The 20,013-nt window shown below is 43.0% G+C and overlaps 1 pseudogene; it reads left to right on the top strand.

Moving 5' to 3' along the window:
• Window positions 1-9,657: 9,657 nt before the first annotated feature.
• The window catches only part of LOC130927865 (gastrula zinc finger protein XlCGF57.1-like), a 30,454-nt pseudogene continuing 20,098 nt past the window's right edge, over window positions 9,658-20,013 (top strand).

The raw sequence follows: 20,013 nt of genomic DNA, 5'->3' as shown, positions 1-20,013 counted from the left end.
AAAGTAGACACTTCGGAGTGATGACAGCATAGACAGATTTAAATGACAGTAGAGTGAAATACCCAATACAGTCCTTATGTACCGTATGTTGAATGTATATATCCATCTTGTGTCTTATCTTTCCATTCCAACAATTTATTTTACAGAATATATATATATAATTTACAAGAAAATATGGCATATTTTATAGATGGTTTGAATTGCGATTAATTACGATTAATTAATTTTTAAGCTGTAACTAACTCGATTAAAATATTTAATCGTTTGACAGCCCATACACATACATTGTTTCGATCCAAAAACTTCATGTAGCATGTATCACTGAGTGTCAAGACACAGCTGTGAATGCCCACAGCTGGATTTTTGGGGGATTTTATGGGTGAAACATGGCAAAATAACGAGGGCCCCGATGCAGAAATCGCAGACATCAAGGAGTTGTTGAGATTTTCTTTTTCATATATTTACCCCTTTAAATTTTTTTTTTTTTTTTTTTCAATATTTCTTTGTTTGGATCGATTATTTATCATGTAACATATCGGAGAAAATGCGACAGTAACAAAGAAAATACAATTAAGCGATAGTTATGACCAGGGGTGCACATAATTTTTTTGCCCAGGTTCTCAGAGGAGGACCTGGAGATGTGACTTGGTCCTCATTGAGCTTGAGAGCCGACCCACCTAATGCGATAAATTTATGATAAGCTTTACTTAGAGCCAATTAACTTTAATTAATTATATTAACAATTAATGCCTGATTAACATCAACTGGCACAACAAAATTGCCATTACTTTGAAGTGAAATGTAAAGAAATAAACATGAACGCACCAATTCAAAATAAAGGGCATTATGCGGCTCCCACATTAACTCCAAGCCTTTTTAAAAGTGGGATGTCCTCCTCATAAGACCTCATTGAACGTGCATGTTTAGCTTTGTAAAATGCGAGCAAAAACACGTTTGTCAGTGCATGTCGCTGTTCATTACCTTTATTCCGCCCTATTCCGGCACTTGTCCATAGGGCGAGTGGGGTCCTGTTTGACATCGATAGTTTGCTTAATTGCCACATGCTCCGTTTTTTTCGTGCTTTTCAAAATTTGGATGGCTGAAATTCTTTGACCCTACATAAAATGCGCTGCTCTTATCGGCGACATTGGGATTCTCACGGCACATTTTGTACCGCATTTCCGTTCAAGCATCATTTGCTTCTAGCCATGTACCTCCTGTAGCCACTTTTCAGCAAAAGTCCTTTTTTCGGTAGCTCCGGTGACGTCTCTGTCGTCTGTCTGTCTTTTGACGGGGTTGGGGGAACACGGAAGTAATTACTCAGTGTGACCTGCCTCTTCGACATTTTGAGAAGTTATTTTCTAGTGTCCGCCGCAAATACAGTGGTCAGCCATCGGTACGCAAAAGCGTATGGAACCCGTTGAGGACCAGCGCGTTTGTCTACGTCCAGTACGCATGCGCGCATGCGGACCACTTATGTGCACCCCTGGTTATGACGTAGATATCAGTGACTTTTTTACAGATGCCATTTTTTTCATTGTGACTTCATTTGTTTAAAAGTTTAAAATATGCGAGTGAATAATTTTTTAAAGGTTTTTTTATTTAAACGAAAAATTAGACATCAATTAATATTCTAAGTTAAAAATGACAGACATTTTGAATAATAAATATAATTAATTACCTTAGTTTTTTGGCTGGGTTAAAAGAAAAGCGGCTGCGCGACGTCTGTAAACGGGGGTTTTGAAGGTAAAACGGACAAATTAAAAATAGTTGGGGGGCTTAATGTGCCATGAATCTGCTATGGTAGCATATAGACATATTGTTCTTTCAAACACAACGTTTTTTTTGGCTTAAAATACAGTTGTTTATTTTAAAGAGGGTTGCAAGAGCAGAAACTGCTTTTTTCAGTCTTGTCTGGGTTTTCCACCATATACATAATATTGAAACAATAATGTATTTAACTTTGGGGATTAAATATATATATGTTGAACAAGATTTTTTTTTTTTTCTGCTTGCTACCGGGTCATGTTGACTAAAGCGCTATTAGTGAAAAGGTGGAGTTAAACCTAGGCTTATTGGACCATTTAATTAGTTTTCAAATGTGTTTGTGTGTGTTATTGTGCTGTCTAGCTGCAGGGAATTGTGATCCCTTGTTTTTCGCAGTTAATGAGGACCAGAAACCGCCGTAATAAGTGAAAAACCACGAAGTAGCGCCCCCCCAAAAAGAAATGTTATTTTTTCCTGAATAGTTTTATTTTTGTGTATGTTCAATGTATTTATTCAGATTTATCATTGAAAGTAGATACATATAATACATCTTTTTTCCTAAAAGTATAATTAAAAAAAACTTTGATTATATATACAGTATATATACTGTATATATATGTGTGTGTGCGAGTGTGTGTGTGTGTGTATATATACTGTATATACATATATATATATAATAAATATATATATATATGTCATCACATGTAATTGACTTTCCCATAGTTGAATTTAAAGGGGAAGATAAGAATTTTTCACATAAGGCTTAATCTTCGAGTTTGCGGGACTCCGGAGCCCTGGAACTAACAAATAACTGACGAACTGCTTGGAATTTGTTGAAATCAACTCCACCGGCTAACTTACTTACCGACTTTCCCCGCGAACTTAAAGATGAAGCTTTATGTCGAAAATTCTGAACTTCTGGTTAGGGTTAACAGCATATCAGTACCAATGTTAAAAATGCAGATTATGCAACAACACACAAATGAATTGCGCAATAAACAGTGCAATCAACACAAAGGTGGGGGCGGGCGCGAATGCACACGCACAACCCAGAAATACGCCGTACACACACACACACACACACACAGTCAATTTGGCCACAAAACATGGCAGCAACTAAGCAATTTACACTCAACTGGACATACAACACATCCCAAAGGTGCTAAACCTCACGGCATAAATGTGTAACACAAATTTGATGTAGACAATGCTTGCTGTCTACTCGCTATTGCAACGGCAAAGCTACGAAACGGCCGCACATGTAGCGGCTCCAATCTATCGCTGCAACCCTCCAAAATGAAGGAAAAATACGTTCATTCGTGGACGCACACAGATAAACATTCCCTCTCACATCTCAGCAGGTGGCTGCACTCAGCTCGAATGTCCCAAAACAATTAACGCGTGTGACTCGAGACCTAAACAGGAAGTAACTATGAGTGGTTACCATGGAAACGAGCGAATAGTGTGATAACGCGTAGTAGGAACCTTTCTAACATTTTCTATTTATAATGCTCTTTGTACATGACTACAATATTCTTCATTCTGCATATATTATAAGGCAATACCAAAATAATAACGCACACACACTGGGAAACTAATCAAATTGTGAATGAGCTGAACATTTTAGAGCCTCGCATTGCGTGAGCTGTGAACTGCATGTTATTTTTTACTTTTAGGTACACAGTCAAATTCAACATAATCATTCTAAAAATGACATTACATTAGTGTTATATGAAGTGTTTTTTTTTTCTTTTTTCTTTATTTATTAATCTATTTATTGCGCATTGTGATTTGGTTTTTGAAGCATTGACTCGTGACAGGTGGATTTGCTTCAGCTTTAGAGACCAAACGTTAGAAAAAATCTTCTGTACTTCTGCGGTGATTTGTATTGACAAACGTGTAATTTAGATTTTTAAAAATGAATGAATAGACCTACACCATTTAACCATTCAAATATTATTGTATTTCTTGAATTGCAAATAAGACCGCCAGAGGGCGTTGCTGAACGCACCGAATGAGTCCTGTGAAGAACTACACCTCCCAGGATCCTTATAGGAGAAATGATAACGCTCCGATAACTGTTGTTGTTTTTCCCTATCATGTCAAAATATAGATTGACTTGCATAAGAGAAACATATTTTGAAAGTGAAGTTGTAATTTGGGCTGTTTTTGTTTTTTATTATTGAAATAGACGGGTTTTACGTTGTGATTGGGCTGGAGACTGTCTTTCCCATCATGCAATGCTGGTCGGAAATGAAAGAGACTGGCCAAGGCGGAGCAGTTTTTTCTTTGTGCACATGTTTTTCCGCCCCTAGATTTCAGTCACTTGACTAAATCGAAGTCTCGACGACGTGTGCAGCATTAGCCATATTACGGACTTAAACATCAGTCGTCTTCTAGTCTGGGCACTCGTTGAAGTTTTGTCGCCTACTTTAGCCTAGCCTAGCTGGTCAACCGCTAACAAAACTGCAAGGCACGTCGTCAAGCGTTCAGAAATCAAGTGGGGAATATGTTTGCGAGAACTACACCGGCTGCAAAAAAAATCCAGGAGGAACTTTGTGGAGTGAAAGAGGAGCCCCCACCTCACCAAGAATCGACTGTGTGCAAAATAATACACGCAAAGGTTGTTCTTCGCAGACTCGAAGGTTGGTACACTTTCGATGAAACGTACACTGTACACTAGTGTTCCCCAAGCTTTTTGTGCTTTTGACCAGTGTGACGTGGGCCTTACTTTCCCGATGTGGCTGAAAATGACAGTAAAATAAACACGAAGGGGCTGAAAACGAACATTAAGTGCAGGTAAAATGTAGCTCTCCATACGCTGAATCTTTTTTTTTTTTTTTTTTAACAGCAGCCTTTCCTAATGTGATGGGGCGTAGTGTCGACTCCTGCCAACAGGAGGAGCTAGAAGCCCATTTAGACTGAATTTATTACCCCCGTGGAAGCGTGTGGGAGTGGTGAGAAAGGGAAGTGTATAAAAGAGCATGCCACGAGTTTAAATGGACGCGTGCTTTGGAAAAGTTGCCTGCACGGCAGTGCAGAGACATTAAAGACGGCGATCTCGGCAGCAACGCCGGTCGCGTAAATTTTAAGTGAGAGCTGCGGATGCAGAGGACTCATCGTGTGTGTGATTAAAAGTTTAACCAATGGTAAGCACATATTTAAATGGGTCGGCAGGTGTGACAAATTAACAGTTGTATGTGATCCATGTTGCACTACTTTTTATGAAACAGATCTCCGTGTCCGCGACGGCAGTCCGTTGTCAAACTATCACAAAGCACGACGAACAGGAATATTCTGCTCAAGGTATTAGCTACTCACTCATCACAATTAGATACACCTGATACTTAATGATTGCCATCCAGAAATGCTACATAGCGTCTGAGCTAAACCATATGAGGAACAACCCATAATTTGGAGGAAGTTTGTAAAATAATGTTTTATGTTGTAATGTTTATTTTGTATGTTAATGGATTGCTGTGGTGTATTTCAGCTGTTTTCTCGAGTGTATGTGCCGCTTTTTCCTACTGCTTCTCAATTACACACCTCCAAGCCAGATTAGCAGTTCCTAAAGTCGTTTGTGGGTTTTAGATTTTTTTAAATAGGTACGACAGCGGGAATTACGGTATTGGTAAACCGATAGTCGCCCCTCACGTCTGTATCCAATAGAGCCTACAAAAAGGGGGGCTTCGTGGCGGATCATTTGTGTACATCCTTGTTTTGAGTTTGCTGTGCCGTGAATCGTTCTATTGGAGTGCAGTGAATTACTTTATTGAAGTGAGGTGTTTTAATTGATGTAAAGTGATCTTTGCCTACATTGTAAAAGACAAGTTGAACCCTAGAATGGTCTATAATGGGGGGTCCAGGACGACTTTTGAGGAAGCCATTACTTTAATGCCGCTTGTTTAATTTTATTTTGTTCAATAAATTGTTATTTTTCCTACACCAGTCCTTTCTTGTGAATTTTGTGAACCATTGTGGGGGCGAATTCGGGGCTACACCCTCACCATATTACATTTGGCGTTGTTGGCAGGGCTTAAGGAGTGGCTTCGTCGCCAGCAGGCACAATTGGATGCCATCCTGACACAATTGAAAACATCCGGCCCACAAGCAAGTCAAAAGGGGGGGGGGAGCACACCTAAAAACTATCACTTCCAACGAGATGGCAAACCAATTTGTATGCGCTGCGATCGAGTGGGTCATATTGCTAAATATTGTCGAGTAGAGGTGGAACCGACAAATATTACGACCCGTGGATTGCCTCAGATAGTTACTACCCACACCCAAGTGGTGGAGCAGCCCCTCCCTGTGCAGCCACAGGGAAACTAATGCCCCCTGGTGTAGAGAGCCAAACACCAGGAGGGACAGTCTCAGGCTCATATGACTCGATGTGTAGTGACGTTGGTCCTGTATCAAAACTCATGGGCCGCTGTCCAGTGGTTCAGGTGTCCATGGGGGGCAAATTGGTGGCATGCCTTCTGGACACCGGCTCCATGGTATCTACCATAACCGAAGAATTTTTCGTGGAAAACTTTAACATAAGTGATGAATCACTTAAGCCTTGTAATTGGGTGCAGTTACGGGCTGCTAATGGATACGAGATTCCATATTCGGGCTACGTAGAGTTGGATATTACTGTCCTAGGTAAGACCTTCCACAATATGGGTATTTTGGTGGTACGTGATCCGGTTGACCCTTTCACCCGACGACAAAAGCAAGTAGTGCCAGGATTACTGGGGATGAATGTTATTCAAAGTTGCTATCGAGAGCTGTTCACTGACTTATCTTTAACATCAATTCAATCATCTAAAGATACAGACAGAAAGACCTGGCAGCAAGTGTTTACTACATGTCAATCCCTGGAGAGTCTTGGCAGTAAAGGGTACTTGGGTATGGCCAGAGTCCAGCATGGTGCGGTGCGCATTCCCCCAAGCTCCATGAAGTTTATCTCCCTTGTCTGCCCGAGTGCTGCTAAACTCTCCCTCCATTCGGTGCTATTGGAGCCTCCATTAGACTACGCCCAGTGGCCCGCGGGCTTGTTGATATCCAAGGCACTATTGTCGGTGAATAACGGGGTGGTGGAGGTGCCAGTGGTCAACGTGAGTTCACAGGAGGTGTGGTTACAACCACACACCCCTTTAGGGGGACTTCATGTAGCTCAAGTGTGGTCGGCAAAGCGAGCCGTAAGTATTGTGGAGGGCAGCGGTAGAGAAAGAATTGCCACAGTTCAGTTAGCGGAGGCCCAGGCTACGCCTTCCATTGACTGTTCTACTCTATCGTGGCCTATGTTATCAAGCGAGCAAGAGAACCAAGCAAAAGCCCTGTTACAGAAATACAGTGCTGTCTTCAGTCGGGGGGAAGGGGACGTGGGGTGCACCACAGTGGTTGAGCATCAAATTCCGCTCATAGATGACATCCCCATTCGACAGCGATACCGTCGACTGCCCCCATCACAGTACGAACAAGTAAAGGCTCACATCCAGCAATTACTAGAGTCGGGAATTGTAAAACCCAGCTGTAGCCCGTACTCGTCACCTATTGTTATTGTGCAAAAGAAAGATGGTGATATGAGACTTTGTGTAGACTACCGCCTCTTGAACGCAAAGACGAGAAAGGATGCTTACCCATTACCTAGAATAGAAGAGTCCCTAGACGCACTGACGGGAGCAAAGTGGTTCTCTACTCTTGACCTGGCAAGCGGCTACAACCAAGTGCCAGTAGCAGAAGCAGATAAGGCAAAGACGGCATTTTGTACACCATTCGGACTCTTCGAATTCAATCGCATGCCCTTTGGCCTATGTAATGCACCCAGTACGTTCCAGAGGCTGATGGAGAGACTTTTTGGAGATCAAAGCCTTCAATCGCTCCTTCTGTATTTAGACGATATCATCATTTTCTCCTCCTCCTTTGAAGAACATTTACAACGTCTAGAACTTGTTTTGATTCGCTTACAGAATAACCACCTTAAGTTGAAGCTGTCAAAATGTTATTTCTTCTGCAATGAAGTCAAATACCTCGGACATGTAGTTTCTGCTGCAGGGGTAGCAACTGATCCGGATAAAGTGAAGGCGGTCGAGGAATGGAAGCAGCCAACAACTCCAAAAGAGCTGAGATCATTCTTGGGATTCGCCTCCTATTACCGTCGGTTCGTGGAGGGCTTCGCAAAGATGGCAGCACCATTACATAGATTGATTGCTACAGTGCAGGCCAAGGAAAAGAAAAACAAAGGCAAAGCGTCCACTCTCAAGAGCCATTGGACTCCAGAATGTCAACAGAGCTTCCAAACCTTAAAAGACAATCTTATCAAAACACCAGTTCTAGCTTATGCAGACTTCACCAAACCTTTCATTTTGGAAATCGACGCAAGCCATGCGGGACTGGGAGCAGTGCTCGCCCAAGATCATGACGGACAGAGGAAGCCTATTGCTTTTGCCAGCAGAGGTCTGCGCCCGACTGAGAGAAATATGTCAAATTACAGCTCTCGGAAGCTAGAGCTGCTAGCCCTTAAGTGGGCGGTGACCAACAAGTTTAGGGAATATCTCCTAGGCTCAAAATTTGTGGTCTTCACAGACAACAACCCACTAAGCTATCTCCAGGCAGCTAAATTGGGCGCGACAGAACATCGCTGGGCGTCGGAGCTGGCAATGTTCGACTTTGATATTAAGTATCGCCCAGGCACGGCTAATAAAAACGTGGATGCCCTTTCTAGGCTCCCTGATCCAGCTCCACTTTCGATGGTGGCCTCTGGCTTGGCTGTCTCTCCACGTCCCCATGGGGCTGTCAGACCTTCAACTGAAGTTGCCTGTCAAGAGACTACTGCCTTTCCACTTCCACTACGGCAGAAAGTGGATCTACAAGCCCTGCAAATTAGTGACACAGTCATTGGACCTTTTCGGCATCTGTGGAGGAGAGGAATATTGCCAACTAAGGAGGAACGGATAAGCTTGCCACCACCGACCCAACGACTTCTGCGGGAGTGGCCAAGAATTCGTTGCCAGGATGGAGTACTGTACCGCAGTATCCGGTTGCCCGGGGACCGTAAAGAGACCCTTCAGCTCCTATTGCCACAATGTCTAAAGCAGGAAGTCTTAACCAGTCTTCATGATGATAAAGGGCACCAGGGCATTGAGCGTACCACTCAGCTCATTCGGGAGAAGTGTTTTTGGCCTGGCATGACTCTCGACATAGAAAACCATTGTCAGGAGTGTTGCTGTTGGCTGGTGGTGGAGCCAGCAATTCCCATAGAAAATGATGGTGGGCCGTGTCCAGGAAGTCCAGGCACGTCGGTCCTACCTGAACGAGTGGTAACAACTACCGGTCCAGTAGTGGATGTGGAACCAACTGCACCTCTGCAGACAACATCAGTTGAGAGCAAACAAACCTACCCACCGAAGGCCACGATGGACGTTAGGCGCACTACACGGGCTACAGCTGGGCGGCATAGCAATCCATTTCACCTACCAAGAACAGCTCTTGTTAATGTAGGCCATACCAATATAATCGAGTTTGAAGCTAGATTACCCAGAATCCCCATGTACAGTTTCTTCCGTCCTTGGGCGTAATTGATTCATGGCCTCACCGGGACGGCGAGTTCGAGAGCTGGGGTGGGTGTGATGGGGCGTAGTGTCGACTCCTGCCAACAGGAGGAGCTAGAAGCCCATTTAGACTGAATTTATTACCCCCGTGGAAGCGTGTGGGAGTGGTGAGAAAGGGAAGTGTATAAAAGAGCATGCCACGAGTTTAAATGGACGCGTGCTTTGGAAAAGTTGCCTGCACGGCAGTGCAGAGACATTAAAGACGGCGATCTCGGCAGCAACGCCGGTCGCGTAAATTTTAAGTGAGAGCTGCGGATGCAGAGGACTCATCGTGTGTGTGATTAAAAGTTTAACCAATGGTAAGCACATATTTAAATGGGTCGGCAGGTGTGACAAATTAACAGTTGTATGTGATCCATGTTGCACTACTTTTTATGAAACAGATCTCCGTGTCCGCGACGGCAGTCCGTTGTCAAACTATCACAAAGCACGACGAACAGGAATATTCTGCTCAAGGTATTAGCTACTCACTCATCACAATTAGATACACCTGATACTTAATGATTGCCATCCAGAAATGCTACATAGCGTCTGAGCTAAACCATATGAGGAACAACCCATAATTTGGAGGAAGTTTGTAAAATAATGTTTTATGTTGTAATGTTTATTTTGTATGTTAATGGATTGCTGTGGTGTATTTCAGCTGTTTTCTCGAGTGTATGTGCCGCTTTTTCCTACTGCTTCTCAATTACACACCTCCAAGCCAGATTAGCAGTTCCTAAAGTCGTTTGTGGGTTTTAGATTTTTTTAAATAGGTACGACAGCGGGAATTACGGTATTGGTAAACCGATAGTCGCCCCTCACGTCTGTATCCAATAGAGCCTACAAAAAGGGGGGCTTCGTGGCGGATCATTTGTGTACATCCTTGTTTTGAGTTTGCTGTGCCGTGAATCGTTCTATTGGAGTGCAGTGAATTACTTTATTGAAGTGAGGTGTTTTAATTGATGTAAAGTGATCTTTGCCTACATTGTAAAAGACAAGTTGAACCCTAGAATGGTCTATAATGGGGGGTCCAGGACGACTTTTGAGGAAGCCATTACTTTAATGCCGCTTGTTTAATTTTATTTTGTTCAATAAATTGTTATTTTTCCTACACCAGTCCTTTCTTGTGAATTTTGTGAACCATTGTGGGGGCGAATTCGGGGCGAATTCGGGGCTACACCCTCACCATATTACACTAAAACTTGACTTGGTCGCAGACATGATGCTCTCAGTGCATTCGGTTTTGTTGCCTCGTTTGCTAGCTTTTAGCCTCATATATGCACTTCTGGCTCTGTCCCCGTAAAAAAGCTGTCCAAAGATGTCGTCGCCCACAGCGCGCGATATGGCCTGGTTGCTGACAGCAGTAGCAAACACCAGAGTTGACTGCATAGCGGCCAGGGCCTGTGTAATCTGTGCTAGCTGTTCCTGTTGGTTTTGTACTACAGTACTGAGGGCTGCTAACCTGGGTAGCTGTGTCAGTAGGCAATGGTAAATTGGCACTTTGAGTGGCACATACTCTTTTTGCCCTACTCTCAACACCACCCTCACGTTCCCAGTTAAAGGTGTAGTGTGAACTAATTTCTTCACATGCCAAATAGGGTCACAAGTAAAGTAATTAAACATTGTCCACCAAATAAAGCATGAAAAAATAATTTATATGTTGTATATTTGACAAAATAATCGCGTTTCTGAAGTTCGAGCCTGAAAGGGGACGAACCCGGAAGTGATACGTCACACCGGGAACAGCGTTGGCAGCTCCATTCATACGGCCGCCAAACAAAGCCCTTCAAACAATGATTCAAACAGCGATATAAGCGATAGACCGAGCACAAGGGAGGAGATCCAAGTTTTTGAAGAGTTGGAGGAAGAAGAGGAGCTTGGAATTTTATGTTGGATCTAACATGTATTAGCCAGACGCTAATCAGAATGCAAACAATGTACCTAGACTACCTGACATTGAATGGATACAAGACCCATCGAGATTACAACATTGGTAAGATATAGGCTGTTATTATTTTTATGATTGGAAGATGCAGGCATTTGCACGTAATGTTATGTTTTTGTCTATCTGATGACATTGTTAAAAAAAATAATAATCAGACTTCATGTTCATTTTGGCAGATCCGGCAGCTCTCGTGCATATAAAATAATTATATAAAAACGTTGGGGGGAAAGAAGGAGATGAGTCTTCGATGGCTTTATCCACTTTATTGTGGCAACAATAAGAAAACAAAATAATAGCGGACTGCCGCCACATTCGACCGCGAAGTTTTGCTTCTCGCCGATCTCCTCCTCGCCTCCCACTCCAGCATCTCTTAAACGGATTGTGCATGTCTTGTTATGAGCTTTTTGTTTACAAATGTATCGAACACATGACGCGCTGACAACCTTGTCTCTTTATTAACACATGGAGCAGTTCTTATGGAAAAGTTAGAACACAGCTCGGCACAGCTCTCGGCAGGAATTGGCGTCTAATGGCGTGAGGAAATGTAGTTTTTTCACACAAGCGAACAGATTACAAAGCACCACTTCAGTGTTGTCCCGAGACAACATTTCCCATGATCCACTGCGTGACCTGCGCGCTCGCTGATTCGCTGCAAGATTGACTCAATGGCTACGCTAAACCAACACGCTATTTGTCAGCTGTCACCTGTCAGCGGCTCTCATAAAACGCAAACTAGAAGCCTATCATGGGATCACCGTGAACGCTGAACCGTCCATAAGCAATGCAATGCTTGAAGCATGAAGGTGGAAATACATAATACAAATACAAATAAATGTGCACAAACTCACCGGCGGTGTTTGTCTCATACAGCAACGTGACCGTGAATTACCGCGACGCCGACCCGTTTATATGCACATCCACATTCCAGATTGACAGTGGATTAACCCTTTCGGACATGATCGTAGATGACGCACAATTTAAACACGCTTAACCTAGCGAACGCAACAACAACTATGATCGGGGATTTCCACGAGTTAACTTTCGGCTAACGTCGCTAGCTTATACTGTTCAATTCCACAACAGTAGGCAGCTATGCTTTGACAAAGTCATCAGTCATCTATCCAAAAATCACACTTACTTTTTGGCAAATCCTTGATCATAAGCAGACCGGTTAAGGAAGCAGGCATCTTCGAAGTGTTTGCAGCAGAGAACACTACTCGATGATGGCGTGAAATTCATTCGCTTCGTGCGAACGAAAGATGTCCATTTACGTGCCCTGCTATCCTTTGGCCACTCATACAACTTTTCGTTTGAGCGAGAACAAAACATCGCCACACACTGCTGTGGCATCTTACCGAGAAGCAATGCAACAAACAATACTGTTCTATGGTGGACTTCCCTCGCACGTTTAGGTGTGACGTAATTTCCGAAGATTGCCGAAGAAAAGCATTTTCGTTGTCAAGGGCGTTGCTATGGGTTAAACAAAGAATCTGGAAGGGATGCGTTAAAAAAAATAACGAAAATATGCTTATAATTGAGGTTTACCAATGTTGACAACTACAGGCCTCTCTAATCTTTTCAAATAGAAGAACTTGCACAATTGGTGGTTGACTAAATACTTATTTGCCCCACTTGTACAAGTCGGTCTTCCCGAACCAACCGTTTCAGTGTTTCCCCTAGGATTTTTTGAAGCTGTGGTGGTGGGCTGCATCGGAGTCGGACAGCCTCACCATGTCGTGCCACAGCGAATTTTTTTTTCTTCATTTTTTCCCCCAAGAAGAACCATAACAAAGATATATTTGAAATATTTCATTAGCCAGGCTAATGTTGTACCTCTCAGCTACAGTACATGTATGTAAAATGCGTAGCTGATTACAGCTACGTTACCCGATGTACTAATGCGACTTTTTTTCTCGTGGCAATAGTACGACTTACATCTCGTAGTGACTCAGGGTTGGCAACCCAAACTGTTGAAAGAGCCATATTTGACCCCCCAAAAAAACACAAAAAAAACTGATACAGTATGTCTGGAGCCACAAAAAATTAAAAGCCTTTTACAAGCCTTATAATTATCGATACTAGCTATATTAGCCTACTATAGAAATACGTAATTAGCCTTCATGATTAAATGTTTGTTTTCCCTGCAGTGGATCCTATAGAGAATGACGCACCACGTGACTACTCTGTTGTACTATGCCACCACAAGTTTAACTTCATTACAATATTAATGAATTGAAAGAATGTTTGTGTCATGTTTGTCCTCCTAGAAATCCTATTAAAACAAAAAAATATATTTCCCTCCCCCATCTTTTTCCATTTAAAAAAAAAAAAAAAAAAGCTCCGAAGCATCGCTAAAGAGCCGCATGCGGCCCGAGAGCCGCGGGTTGCAGACCACCGTCGTAGTCCTCCTTTTTCCTTTTATTTGACCCTCATAAGTACTACATTACCACAACAATAACAGTCCTTCTGTCAACTGACCCATTTAGAGCACTGGGGGAATTCTAATAGCCGTGTAAAGAGTTTTACTTGATTCGGTGAGAAGGTGAATAGTTTTTCCCCCGTTGTTCGTAAACTAAATTTCCACACAAAGGCACGTCGAGGTACCATTAACTTAGCAAGGAGAGGTATGAGAGTCATTTTTCGAGTGTCCCAGAGCTCGCGAAATTTGGGTGGGGGGGCGCATTTATCAAAGTTTCGTCAGCCGTAATTGTCTGAAGTTGGCGCGCCGGTGTTGTGCCGAAAAATAGCCACTCCACGTGAAATGTCCCCCCTGACGGGAGCGCCCACACGTCACTCGTACAAACAGCCTTTTCTTACCAATCGATGGACACAGAAACGACGTTCTTGTACCGTGAATATGTATCATTTTACTCTGCTTGAACTGATAAATCGTTTACTGTGACCAACGCTCTGAAAATAGAGCAAGGCTTTATTTTGGGCCCCGCCTCTAAAAAAAATAATAATCAGACTTCATGTTCATTTTGGCAGATCCGGCAGCTCTCGTGCATATAAAATAATTATATAAAAACGTTGGGGGGAAAGAAGGAGATGAGTCTTCGATGGCTTTATCCACTTTATTGTGGCAACAATAAGAAAACAAAATAATAGCGGACTGCCGCCACATTCGACCGCGAAGTTTTGCTTCTCGCCGATCTCCTCCTCGCCTCCCACTCCAGCATCTCTTAAACGGATTGTGCATGTCTTGTTATGAGCTTTTTGTTTACAAATGTATCGAACACATGACGCGCTGACAACCTTGTCTCTTTATTAACACATGGAGCAGTTCTTATGGAAAAGTTAGAACACAGCTCGGCACAGCTCTCGGCAGGAATTGGCGTCTAATGGCGTGAGGAAATGTAGTTTTTTCACACAAGCGAACAGATTACAAAGCACCACTTCAGTGTTGTCCCGAGACAACATTTCCCATGATCCACTGCGTGACCTGCGCGCTCGCTGATTCGCTGCAAGATTGACTCAATGGCTACGCTAAACCAACACGCTATTTGTCAGCTGTCACCTGTCAGCGGCTCTCATAAAACGCAAACTAGAAGCCTATCATGGGATCACCGTGAACGCTGAACCGTCCATAAGCAATGCAATGCTTGAAGCATGAAGGTGGAAATACATAATACAAATACAAATAAATGTGCACAAACTCACCGGCGGTGTTTGTCTCATACAGCAACGTGACCGTGAATTACCGCGACGCCGACCCGTTTATATGCACATCCACATTCCAGATTGACAGTGGATTAACCCTTTCGGACATGATCGTAGATGACGCACAATTTAAACACGCTTAACCTAGCGAACGCAACAACAACTATGATCGGGGATTTCCACGAGTTAACTTTCGGCTAACGTCGCTAGCTTATACTGTTCAATTCCACAACAGTAGGCAGCTATGCTTTGACAAAGTCATCAGTCATCTATCCAAAAATCACACTTACTTTTTGGCAAATCCTTGATCATAAGCAGACCGGTTAAGGAAGCAGGCATCTTCGAAGTGTTTGCAGCAGAGAACACTACTCGATGATGGCGTGAAATTCATTCGCTTCGTGCGAACGAAAGATGTCCATTTACGTGCCCTGCTATCCTTTGGCCACTCATACAACTTTTCGTTTGAGCGAGAACAAAACATCGCCACACACTGCTGTGGCATCTTACCGAGAAGCAATGCAACAAACAATACTGTTCTATGGTGGACTTCCCTCGCACGTTTAGGTGTGACGTAATTTCCGAAGATTGCCGAAGAAAAGCATTTTCGTTGTCAAGGGCGTTGCTATGGGTTAAACAAAGAATCTGGAAGGGATGCGTTAAAAAAAATAACGAAAATATGCTTATAATTGTTTAGCCATTGATATTATTCAAAAACATGGTTGGCCAACCTTACTTCAAAGTTCCCCTTTAATTAGGCTCGAGCGTATGACGTGGCACTCGCGAGGTTTCTGCCCCTATCGCCATGTTGGAAGCAGGAAGTTCGGTGTCAGAACTCCGGGAAACATAAGGTCGGCCTGTTGTTAGCTATAGCTACAGCTAAACAACTAGCATGCATACATGTGCATTGTCTTCATAAGACATAATTCCTGTCGTTTCTAAATGAAAAAGCTGTAACATCTTGCCGTGAGATAGTGGCAAAGAATTTGTACACAGGCTACATTGTATGCAACAAATCTGTTTTATAAAACACATCATTGAGTTGTCACTTAACTATCACAGCTCAGCACAGCACAAATTCAGATGTTCATGACAATGAAAATGTAAACACACATTGCATACCTTTGCAAGAACGATGGTGTTGCCGTTTGCTACGGTCATAATGTGCAGGTCCTCCACCGATCCGCAGCAAAACTGTTCGTAACTTTGTAGCGATTTGTAGTTTCGGAATTGCTGATGAGTGTAGTAACGTACACCAAACACTAAATACAGCATGATTTCCATTTCGCGTAGTGGTGGAAGCTTGTCGACATCTTTATTCCATTTGTGTTAGGCTTGCTCGTAAGGGTCAACATTGTTCACATCCTTAAGTTTGCTCACATATGTGTCCTTCGCCGTGATAACAAGTTTGTCTCTGTATCGAACTGGGAAGTTTTCCTTACTTTTTCCATCTTTGGCACTCGTAGTTTAATTGTATTTGCCGTTAAGTTTAAATGTCCCGTGATGCAGACGTGCTTCCAATATGGCTGCGTTGTCGCAAATCTCGCATGATCCCGTGCTGCTGTGACGTAAACGCTCGAGCCTAATAGCCGCCGCACGAACATCGAGTTATGTACAGTGGGGCAAATAATAAACGATTTAATCCGCAAAATCAGCTGAATCCCCAGTCCATTTGCATGCTATAAAGCACAGGTGTCAAACTGATTCCAGAAAGGGCCAAGTGGGTGCTGGATTTTGTTCCAACCGATAACGCGCAGAGAGTTTAACCAATGAACTTCCTGCTGAAACAAGCAGCACCTGACAAAGTTTAACTGATTACACATGTAAAAGATGTAATTGGTGAAAAGGTGTCCTCTTCATTGGTTGGAAAGCAAACCTGCACCCACTTGGCCTTTTCTGGAATCGGTTTGACACCTGTGCGATGAAGCAATGCTGAACTGTGAGATGCTGACCCGGGTGATGTCACATTCGCATTCCTCCTCAAAACACGAAGTTATTCATTTTCATGGTTTGGGATTAAAAAAATTAATACAGTGGGGCAAATAAGTATTTCGTCAACCACTAATTGTGCAAGTTCCCCCACTGGGAAATATGAGAGACGCCTGTAATTGTCAAGATGGGTAAACCTCAACCATGAGAGACAGAATGTGGAAAAAAAAAAACAGAAAATCACATTGTTTGATTTTTAAATAACTCATTTGCAAATCGTGGTGGAAAATAAGTATTTGGTCAATACCAAAAGTTCATCTCAATACTTTGTTATGTACCCTTTGTTGGCAATAACGGAGGGCAAACGTTTTCTGTAACTCTTCACAAGCTTTTCACACACTGTTGCTGGTATTTTGGCCCATTCCTGCATGCAGATCTCCTCTAGAGCAGTGATGTTTTGGGGGCTGTCTTTGGGCAACATGGACTTTCAACTCCACCCACAGATTTTCTATGGGGTTGAGATCTGGAGACTGGTTAGGCAACTCCAGACCTTGAAATGCTTCTTACGAAGCCACTCCTTTGTTGCCTTAGCTGTGTGTTTGGGATCATTGTCATGCTGAAACACCCAGCCACATCTCATCTTCAATGCCCTTGCTGATGGAAGGTTATTTTCACTCAAAATCTCTCGATACATGGCCCCATTCATTCTTTCCTTTACACAGATCAAGCGTCCTGGTCCCTTTGCAGAAAAACAGCCCCAAAGCATGATGTTTCCACCCCCATGCTTCACAGTGGGTATGGTGTTCTTCGGATGCAATTCAGTATTCTTTCTCCTCCAAACACAAGCACCTGTGTTTCTACCAAAAAGTTCTATTTTGGTTTCATCTGACCATAACACATTCTCCCAGTCCTCTTCTGGATCATCCAAATGCTCTCTAGCGAACTGCAGACAAGGCCTGGACGTGTACTTTCTTCAGAAGGGGGACACGTCTGGCAGTGCAGGATTTGAGTCCCTGGCGGCGCATTGTGTTACTGATAGTAGCCGTTGTTATTGTGGTCCCAGCTCTCTGTAGGTCATTCACTAGGTCCCCCCGTGTGGTTCTGGGATTTTTGCTCACCGTTCTTGTTATCATTTTGACGCCACGGCGTGACATCTTGCATGGAGCCCCAGATCGAGGGAGATTATCAGGTGTCTTGTATGTCTTCCATTTTTTAATAATTGCTCCCACAGTTGATTTCTTGACACCAAGCGTTTTACCTATTGCAGATTCGGTCTTCCCAGCCTGGTGCAGGTCTACAAATTTGTCTCTGGTGTCCTTCGACAGCTTTTTGGTCTTGGCCATCGTGGAGTTTGGAGTGTGACTGACTGAGGTTGTGGACAGGTGTCTTTTATACCGGTTATGAGCTAAAACAGGTGCCATTAATACAGGTAACAAGTGGAGCCTCGTTAGACCTTGTTAGAAGAAGTTAGACCTCTTTGTCAGCCAGAAATCTTGCTTGTTGTAGGTGACCAAATACTTATTTTCCACTCTTATTTGGAAATGAATTCTTTAAAAATCAAACAGTGTGATTTTCTGTTTTTTTTTTTCCACATTCTGTCTCTCATGGTTGAGGTTTACCAATGTTGACAACTACAGGCCTCTCTAATCTTTTCAAATAGAAGAACTTGCACAATTGGTGGTTGACTAAATACTTATTTGCCCCACTTGTACAAGTCGGTCTTCCCGAACCAACCGTTTCAGTGTTTCCCCTAGGATTTTTTGAAGCTGTGGTGGTGGGCTGCATCGGAGTCGGACAGCCTCACCATGTCGTGCCACAGCGAATTTTTTTTTCTTCATTTTTTCCCCCAAGAAGAACCATAACAAAGATATATTTGAAATATTTCATTAGCCAGGCTAATGTTGTACCTCTCAGCTACAGTACATGTATGTAAAATGCGTAGCTGATTACAGCTACGTTACCCGATGTACTAATGCGACTTTTTTTCTCGTGGCAATAGTACGACTTACATCTCGTAGTGACTCAGGGTTGGCAACCCAAACTGTTGAAAGAGCCATATTTGACCCCCCAAAAAAACACACAAAAAACTGATACAGTATGTCTGGAGCCACAAAAAATTAAAAGCCTTTTACAAGCCTTATAATTATCGATACTAGCTATATTAGCCTACTATAGAAATACGTAATTAGCCTTCATGATTAAATGTTTGTTTTCCCTGCAGTGGATCCTATAGAGAATGACGCACCACGTGACTACTCTGTTGTACTATGCCACCACAAGTTTAACTTCATTACAATATTAATGAATTGAAAGAATGTTTGTGTCATGTTTGTCCTCCTAGAAATCCTATTAAAACAAAAAAATATATTTCCCTCCCCCATCTTTTTCCATTTAAAAAAAAAAAAAAAAAAGCTCCGAAGCATCGCTAAAGAGCCGCATGCGGCCCGAGAGCCGCGGGTTGCAGACCACCGTCGTAGTCCTCCTTTTTCCTTTTATTTGACCCTCATAAGTACTACATTACCACAACAATAACAGTCCTTCTGTCAACTGACCCATTTAGAGCACTGGGGGAATTCTAATAGCCGTGTAAAGAGTTTTACTTGATTCGGTGAGAAGATGAATAGTTTTTCCCCCGTTGTTCGTAAACTAAATTTCCACACAAAGGCACGTCGAGGTACCATTAACTTAGCAAGGAGAGGTATGAGAGTCATTTTTCGAGTGTCCCAGAGCTCGCGAAATTTGGGTGGGGGGGCGCATTTATCAAAGTTTCGTCAGCCGTAATTGTCTGAAGTTGGCGCGCCGGTGTTGTGCCGAAAAATAGCCACTCCACGTGAAATGTCCCCCCTGACGGGAGCGCCCACACGTCACTCGTACAAACAGCCTTTTCTTACCAATCGATGGACACAGAAACGACGTTCTTGTACCGTGAATATGTATCATTTTACTCTGCTTGAACTGATAAATCGTTTACTGTGACCAACGCTCTGAAAATAGAGCAAGGCTTTATTTTGGGCCCCGCCTCTCCGCAGTCTCTCAGCGCAAGTTAGTCAAAGTTTGCTTTCCGTCCAAGACGGCCGTCCACCGCTCACTTTCGCCGAAAAGTCCGATCCAAATTATTGTAATGCCCCGGATATGGGC

This window comes from Corythoichthys intestinalis, chromosome 13 (assembly GCF_030265065.1).
Source record: "Corythoichthys intestinalis isolate RoL2023-P3 chromosome 13, ASM3026506v1, whole genome shotgun sequence".
Classification (NCBI taxonomy): domain Eukaryota; kingdom Metazoa; phylum Chordata; class Actinopteri; order Syngnathiformes; family Syngnathidae; genus Corythoichthys; species Corythoichthys intestinalis.
This window is presented reverse-complemented; position numbering and strand designations above follow the sequence as displayed.